Genomic DNA, 8,036 nt, shown 5'->3' on the forward strand with positions numbered 1-8,036 from the left:
ACCTCCCCTGGCCATGTCCAATTTGGAGAGAGCTATGAAGAACGCCGATGCCACCTCCTCGTCTATGTCCATGGCTAGCTGCACTTGCTCAGGGGTGATTTGGCTGATGTCTTCAACAAATAAGTCACCCCATTTTGCACTAACTACGTTTGGACCATATTTCCCAGTGAGGAGGAGCTCGGGTTCCCCTATTCTCACTATTGCGTCTTGAAATTTTCCTGCCACCCCAGGGATACCTTTAACTAGATGCTTTAGAGTCTCCCCTGCTTTTGCATGAGGAGTCTCCAATTCTTCTGTTTCTGCTGGTTTTATTTTTGTCATCTCTTTTTCCTCTGGACTCAGAGGTCTTTTGAAGGGGCGCTGCTTGCCTCCATGTTTTCTGTTTTATTTACTTTTCCTTCTGCAGTGATTTCATCATGTGACACAGCTTGTTTATTGGCTGTTTCTCGCTTCTTCTCTTTCTTGGGTGTGCAGGCTATGGTTTCTGTGGCGGCTGCCTTTTCTTCTATAGCCGTTATTTTGCCGTATGCCTCGTTTATAGTTGGAAAATCCGTGTTTTCCGACTCTTGTTCTGTAGTAGCTGTAGGCTTCTCTACTGAGGAGACTGTGACTGGTATAATAGCACCTCCCATCCTTTCTGCATGCGTTCTTGATGGGCAGGTGTTAACTTTGTGGTCTTTGCACCCGCATTTGAGGCACGCCATGAGACATTTGTCTAGTGAATGACTTGTCGTCAGGCAGTTTTTGCATGTCAGTTTTGGGCAGTTCGCTCCTAGATGGTCGAAGGATCCACATCGGAAGCATTGCTTCTTAACGCCAGGGTAGTTTACCATTACCCTAGCGGATCCGATGCTGACGAAGTTTGGAACCGCTGTTTTCATCTCGAGCGAGATGTTTACTTCCCCCGACTTCCATTGGGGGTTGTCTGCATCGTTTAAGATTTGTATGTTTCGAACAACACCCCATTTCCCAAAGACTTCGTGGATTATTTTTTCATCACATTGTATATATTCCAAGGGGAATCTGGAGATTTTGAGCAGTTTGATAATGCTCCCCACCATGAACGGAAAAATTTCCTTTCCGTTACATTGAAAGCCTTTGAGCAACTTGTCCCTAGTCTCGGCGCTCCTAACTACAACTTGGTATCTGCCATTACCGAAAGGAGTGAATCCAAATATCTGGTCCGCACCGACGCAGTCAATCAGGGCTTTAGCCAAAAGTCGGGGTCTCAGATCAGCGTCAGTCTCGATGCCGAGAGTCCGCGTGCGCGGCAAAACATTGGCCATAACTGGCGAGGGGGGCCTAGCTATTCCCACCCCCAAGTGTTTATTATTGCCCCGGTCCGAGGTTTAGGAAGATCTGTAAATCTCCGTTAAATATATCGTGAGGCCCGATGGGACTCGTACCGATATCAACGGTTATGAACAGATGCTCAGTTTGTTTCACGAAAATTTTACAACACTTAGTGTTGTAAAAGTGCCGCATTTGAAGAAATATTAGCGGCATAATAATAAAATAGCAAAATTCATAATGCTTCAGAATAACTTGATAATTTTGATAATACCAAAAGAAGATGAGACACATCTGTAGAAATCTATTATTATTATTATTATTATTACTATTATTATTAGAGTCCTTTTAATTATGAACTCTATAAAGATATACTTAATAAATTTGTATTTTTGTGTTTTTAAATAAATAAACTAGTTTCATTTTGTCACACATGGTTTTCGCTAGACTACCTGGACTTTTAGACTATTGTTCTTATCAATTTTGTAAAAACTCGATTGTAGCTTAAATATTCCAAAGCACATTACATCGATTTTTTACTTAGATCAAGTCCCATAAGAATGTTGTAAAAAATAACCTTGTTTGTCTCTGTATATTTTGTATTAGATATTTTTTTAATAGCTCTTTGGAAATTAACTGTATATACTTCTTTAATAAGAATATGTTAGAGTGTTAAAAACAAAGGCAATGTTTTTCGCTGGAGCTGTATGTAATAGATCTACATGGCGGCATTTGAAAGGTTGTTTATTAAATTTTGTGTGTATGAGAAAGGCTTACAAGCTCTGCACGTAACACCTCCGAAGTCAGTCAGAAAGGTTCAAACAACTTTCTGATGGTTGGCAACTTACAATCCAAAGAAGGCACAGAAGAGAACAAAGAACAGGCCGAACTTGAAACTTAAGATGAAAGAATCATGTCGAATTCTTCGGGGGGTTACAAACTTCGTGCAAGGTCTCAGAGAAGGCATAATAAAAGGGGACAGAGCCAAGCATATACGGCTTCCCGGATCCAGAAGTCGCTAGAGAGAGAGAGAGAGAGGGCTTCCCATTTCCAAACGTTGCCAGAGAGGAGCTTCCGGTTTCAGTCTTAAGAGAAGGCTTCGAGTTGCCGAAAGGAGATGTTCCAATCGCCAGAGAAAAACTTCCAGGATAGAGAGGAATCCCAGTTGACAGTTGGCGGCAATTCGAGTTGGTGGAGGTGGCAGAAAAAGGAGGCAGTCATCCAGGCATTTTTGGCGAGCCCAAGCAGAGGAAAAAAGGCGAGACAAATTACCCGAAGCACCTTGGCTCGGAAGTTTTTCTTTCGCCGTGGGAAAATAACTTTTTGCCAGAGCTGTATATGAGTACCGCAGAGCGCAGTTCACAGTCCGCTATTTTCCCAGTGAGATATTTCTGAAGCCAGATTTCCTGAAGGAAGCTCAAGATCTGAGATGAGAGAATTGCCTTAGAACTTTTTGTGCAAGACCTTTGACTGAATGTGCGATACAGCGCTTTTGTAAGTTATATACCTTTGTACAAATCCTCTTATAATGTGTTTTAGTTGGACAATTAAGATTTAGATTAACAGTAGCAAGAAGTGTCATTAAGAGAATCTATTGGCATATTTGACGTTGATATATAGTTTGTAAAAGTAACTTAATAGAGAGTTAGCTAACCTCTTTGCAAGTATACTAGAAGTTTAATAAGTGGAAATTGTAAACAGAGTAAATAATTTTTTGAGTTAAAGAAAGTTTTTGCGATCATTTTGAAATACGTTCCAGAGATAACAGAGGTTTTTTGTGTGCTGCTGCTATTTGTATTAAATAGTTGGGTAAGAGCAGTTTCTATATCACATAAATAGAGCATTTGAATTTCAAGTTTATTATTATTTATAAATTAAATTGATTTTTCAGTTCTTTTTTTGTGTATCAAGATTCTAGTCATTTTAGGGTAAAATGTCAAGTAAAAAAGTGGATGTTAGCGAGCATAGCAAGTTATCGTTACTATTTATTGCCTCTACGTTTTAACTAAAGCTGGAATTATTATGCTTATTACTGCAACTTAAAAAAATCAAAGCTGGAGTTGAATAAATCTTGCAATAAATAAATGTTGTAATTCCATAAATATGATGATTTTTGCTATAATTTTTATTACTGTAAATTCAAAATTTTTATTTTTAGTGAGAATATCTGAACTTTACAGTTCATGAAGTTCAAATTTTTACCTTGATTAGCAAGCTTAATTTGATTGCATTTAAATTCTTTTTTTTAAAAAAAAAACTTTTATCCTTATACTGAATTATTACCATACCTTTTAATATTTTTTTGGTATTCAGAATTTTTGTAGCAACTATGATGCTTGTCAACGAAGCTTGTCAAACAAAATCAACGTTCTCGAAATCAATAATCAAGACTGCAATTGAAATCGTTCACAGAAAGATTTTAATTACATCTTTCTTTAAATTAATTATGAATCAATTACATGGAATATTTAAAAGTGTAAATAATATATATATTTAGAATTACATTAAAAGATTTTAAACTACTTAGAAAATTTAATATTAAATATAAAGTATCGTAGAAGTTGCATAATTATTTATAATCCATCGATATAAGTTAGTCATTTATTTATATAAAATGACTTACAAGGTTGCTAGTTTAATATTACCAAGATTTTTTTAATATTAATATTTATTGTATACATGTGAAATTCGTTTATATTTTTGGGAAGAGACACAATAAATAAATTGTGCACCAAAAAGGGTCAAATATTGTAGAACAGTAAAGGAAATTCCAAAAAAAAAAACGCTAATTAAACTGATAGTTTGTTACCGTTATTTGGCTAGTACTTGTAAAGCAGTATCTGTATTCAAGTGTATATACCTAATTATATGGTTAAAGTAGTTGCCGTAGTCGGTAAGAATATATTATACAATTAATTATTGTTCTTATTTTACTGTTACTCGTTTATTTTAACAAAACCAAGATGATACTGTTTCTATCTTTGTATTTTTTAAGCTTTTAACGTAATTGTTTATTTTATTTATATGTTTATTTTGGATTTAATAAATATTTATTTCGCTTTTGATAGATTAATACACACAATGATGCCAAGAAAATTTGAATCCGGAGCTAGTAAAAGAAAACGACTTAGAGAAAATGAAAAACAGCTAAATAGTGAAAAGGGAGCAATTTTGTCTTTCTTGCGTTCTGAAAATGAAGAATTTCATAGACCTGAAGTTGTACTTCACAGTTCTCGGAATTTTATTATTATTATGTGACACCTCCAGGGCAAAGACTCATCGAGGGAGAGTGTGCCAACAGCATAAAACGATTGGACCCCTTCCAACTACTAACAGCGCTTAAACTTGCTTAACGTTTTGTGAGTCATTAGTAGCAGAGGCTCTACCAATCGACCAACCTTTCATTATCAGGAGGAGATAAAAGTGAAAATGAAGAACATCAAAACGATGTGGAAAAATATAGAAGGAGAGAAAGAAGTAAATGAAACAAATCAAGAGGATTCTGAAGAAAATTTTCAATCGGAGTCTGTACTTACCAGCAAGCAAGCTATCGCTTATCCTACCGATATAGCAGTGTGGCTACTTACTATTAATGAACAGTTTATCGAGCATATTTTAATAAATATGCCCCAGAATGTTGGTAAAATCGAAAATTAAAAAAAAAAGAATACACAGAACGCAATAGAATATATGTCAGAAATGTAAATATATCACATTTTTACTGTAAAAAGGCGAATGGAACAAAGGAGAAACGAGAGTGGCTAATTTTTTCAGAAACCAGCAAAGCAATTTACTGCTTTGTTTGTAAATCGTTTTCTAAGTCAAATAATAGCTTAATGAAGGGTTTTAATGACTGAGAAAATATAACACGAACCATATGTGATCACGAGCATTCTATTCTACTGAGCATATACGAGCGATGTGCACATATCGCAAAAGAAAATCAAGTTCTGTAAATAGTCGAATTGATTCTGAATTGATCAAACAAATACAATCCGAAGAAAATTACTGGAGAGAGAGAGAGAGAGAGGTTTTTAAAAGAATAATAGCTACCATTAAGTTACTGAGTAAACTAGGGCTAGCATTTAGAGGAAATACAAATGATATTTTTTCTGATTCTTGCGGAAATTATTTATCGTGTTTACATTATTTTTTAAGTGAATTTGATGATTTTTTAAAACATCACATGAAAATGTACTCCAACTGTGGTTATGGAAGATCAAATTATTTTTCTTACCATACGTGTGATGAATTCATAGCATTAATTAGCTAAAAAAACAAGAGAAATATTAATATCAGAAATTAAGGAAGCTGCTTATTTTGCAATAATACTCGATTCAACGCCAGACATTGCCCATAATGACCAACTAGCTATGATATTTAGGTATGTTGCCGCAAATTCTGACATTAGAGAAACATTTATCGGGTTCATCAGAATTGCACAACATAATTCCTTATATTTAGAAGAGATAGTATTAAAAAAATTAGAAGAATTATCTTTGGATATAAAAATGTGCAGAGGGCAAAGCTATGATAACGCTGCCAATATGAAAGGTATCTATACAGGTTTGCAAGCTGAAAAAACGTAGTCCCTCTGCACATTATATACCGTGCTCTAGTCATTCCTTAAATTTAATTGGCAACTATGCCGCGGAATCTTGTCCGGAAGCTGCACACGTCAGCTCTTGCGGACCACGAGGTGGTCCGCAAGAGCTGACGCTATATTGGCTTTGAAACGTGGATATAAACAAATTAAAGACGCATTACTCGAACTACCCATTTCTCCTCATGAAAAACCTATTTCTAAATTAGAGAGCTCATCATTGGCTGAACATTTTGACAAACCAGAAACAGCAATTTTAACAGTTATGTGGGACAAAAATTTTACAACGAATAAATCCTACTAGTAAATCTCTACAAGATCCCGATATGGATTTGCTTTTAGCTAATAATTTGTTACACTCTTTAGTTGGTTTTATTTTATAATATAAGAAATAGTTTTGCTGCTGTAAATGAAGAAGCGAATTTATTAACAGATGAGACAAAATTTAAAGATGAAAAGGAAAGAGTTAAAAAAACGAATACAAATTTAGAAACAAATTTAAAAATATTTTTGACGATGCCTATTTCAAATGCGAATGCTGAACGCTCATTTTCAGTGTTGAAACAACGAATAAAAAATTATTTAAGAAGCAACTTGCACCAAAATAAAACAAGTGACCCTCTCGTTATTATGCATTGAATCAGATGTAATGGACTCGATCAATTATGATGACATTAGAGATATATTTGCTAAAACCGAAGCCAGAAAAAAAAAATTTTAGTTATTAATTTTTTTATTTAAATTTGATTTGAACTGATTTATTTTTATACCTTTTTTTTAAATGCAAATATATGTATACCAATGTTGTATTGTGTTATTAAAATGAGATATTATGGAAATGTGGACTTTTATTTTCAATAAACTAAAAAAATTCTTATTTTTGAGGGCCTCATAATGATGTTGCGCCTCGGGCCTCCAAATGTATAAATGCGGCCCTGGATGACATCAAACCAAATGGCGGGGTAAAGTTCTTCCGAAGATTCTGATTGTGATGAATCTGTTAAAGAATTCAGTTTAAAGAAATTAGCAAAAGGATTGAACTTGGCAAGAAAGTTATTTTATGAATAATCATCTCCCAATGGAGCGCTCCGGAAAATTCACGAGACAATTGGATATTTGTTTAGCTCCGTATTATGAACTTAATAAAAAATTGCAGCATAGTGGTAAGTAAGCGAGATCTTATTACTGACTTCTTGATAACTAAACCAACCGAAGTATGCAATAAGAATTATACAAATGACGTCCAAGAGATAGCAAGTGATGACGACGTCCGGTCAATCGCAAATAAAGACCATCCACGAAATGTTTGTTTTGAAGACAGTGATGACGATTAAAATATGCACTTGATTTTATTTTGCCTAAAACATTTACGTATTATGGGCAATGAAGTTTACGTACAATTTGTAATTTTATACTATGTATTTGTTTCATGTTTATATGTTTTTTTAACTTAAATGAATTACCTGAATTAAATAAAAATATTTTTTTGTTGGGTATGTCATTCTTTATATAATCTTAAGAAAAAAAAACGATTTGGGAACCTAACCCTACTTTTTTTATGTGATCTGAGTCTCGCATAACGCGATTTATATAACGCGGCATTTCTATGGAACCAAACATCCGCGTTATACGAGGGTCACCTGTATTTTATTATCAACAGCAGTTTCTCTCCAGCTGTATGTTACTTTTAATAGAAGAGTGAAGAACACTGAGAAAAACATTATTTTAAAGAAAAATATAAAAAAAGTAGTCAAGTAAGATATAAATTAGAACATGGCCATGACCGAAATTTTAAATGAATACCAATATGGAGAACATACATCCACAAGGGGGCGTAGCTCAGATGGTAGAGCGCTCGCTTAGCATGCGAGAGGTACTGGGATCGATGCCCGGCGCCTCCAGTTTTTTTTTCTCTTTTCCCCTTTTCAGTTTCGTCCCTTTGTTATCTATTTCTTTCCATTTAATCAGTTTATTGCAGACTATGAAGTTAATGTATATTATCTTTATTGTCATTATTACTGCTAATACAAGAGACCTACACTGTGCCCCAGGACTCATCGCGGGAGACCATTCTGCACTACTCAACACTAACGGTCTATTTAAATATAAATATATAAATATAAAGAGCTAACAGGCTTCATTT

At 34.6% G+C, this 8,036-nt stretch overlaps 1 non-coding gene across 1 annotated transcript; it reads left to right on the forward strand.

Moving 5' to 3' along the window:
* The first annotated feature begins 7,721 nt into the window (after window positions 1–7,721).
* Window positions 7,722–7,794, forward strand: TRNAA-AGC (transfer RNA alanine (anticodon AGC)). Its single transcript has one exon. It is a non-coding gene; the product is annotated as a tRNA-Ala (tRNA).
* The last annotated feature ends 242 nt before the right edge of the window (window positions 7,795–8,036 follow it).

Source organism: Typopeltis vanoorti, chromosome 3 (genome assembly GCF_054136105.1).
Source record: "Typopeltis vanoorti isolate ZY-2024b chromosome 3, IOZ_Tvanoo_1.0, whole genome shotgun sequence".
Lineage (NCBI taxonomy): Eukaryota > Metazoa > Arthropoda > Arachnida > Uropygi > Thelyphonidae > Typopeltis > Typopeltis vanoorti.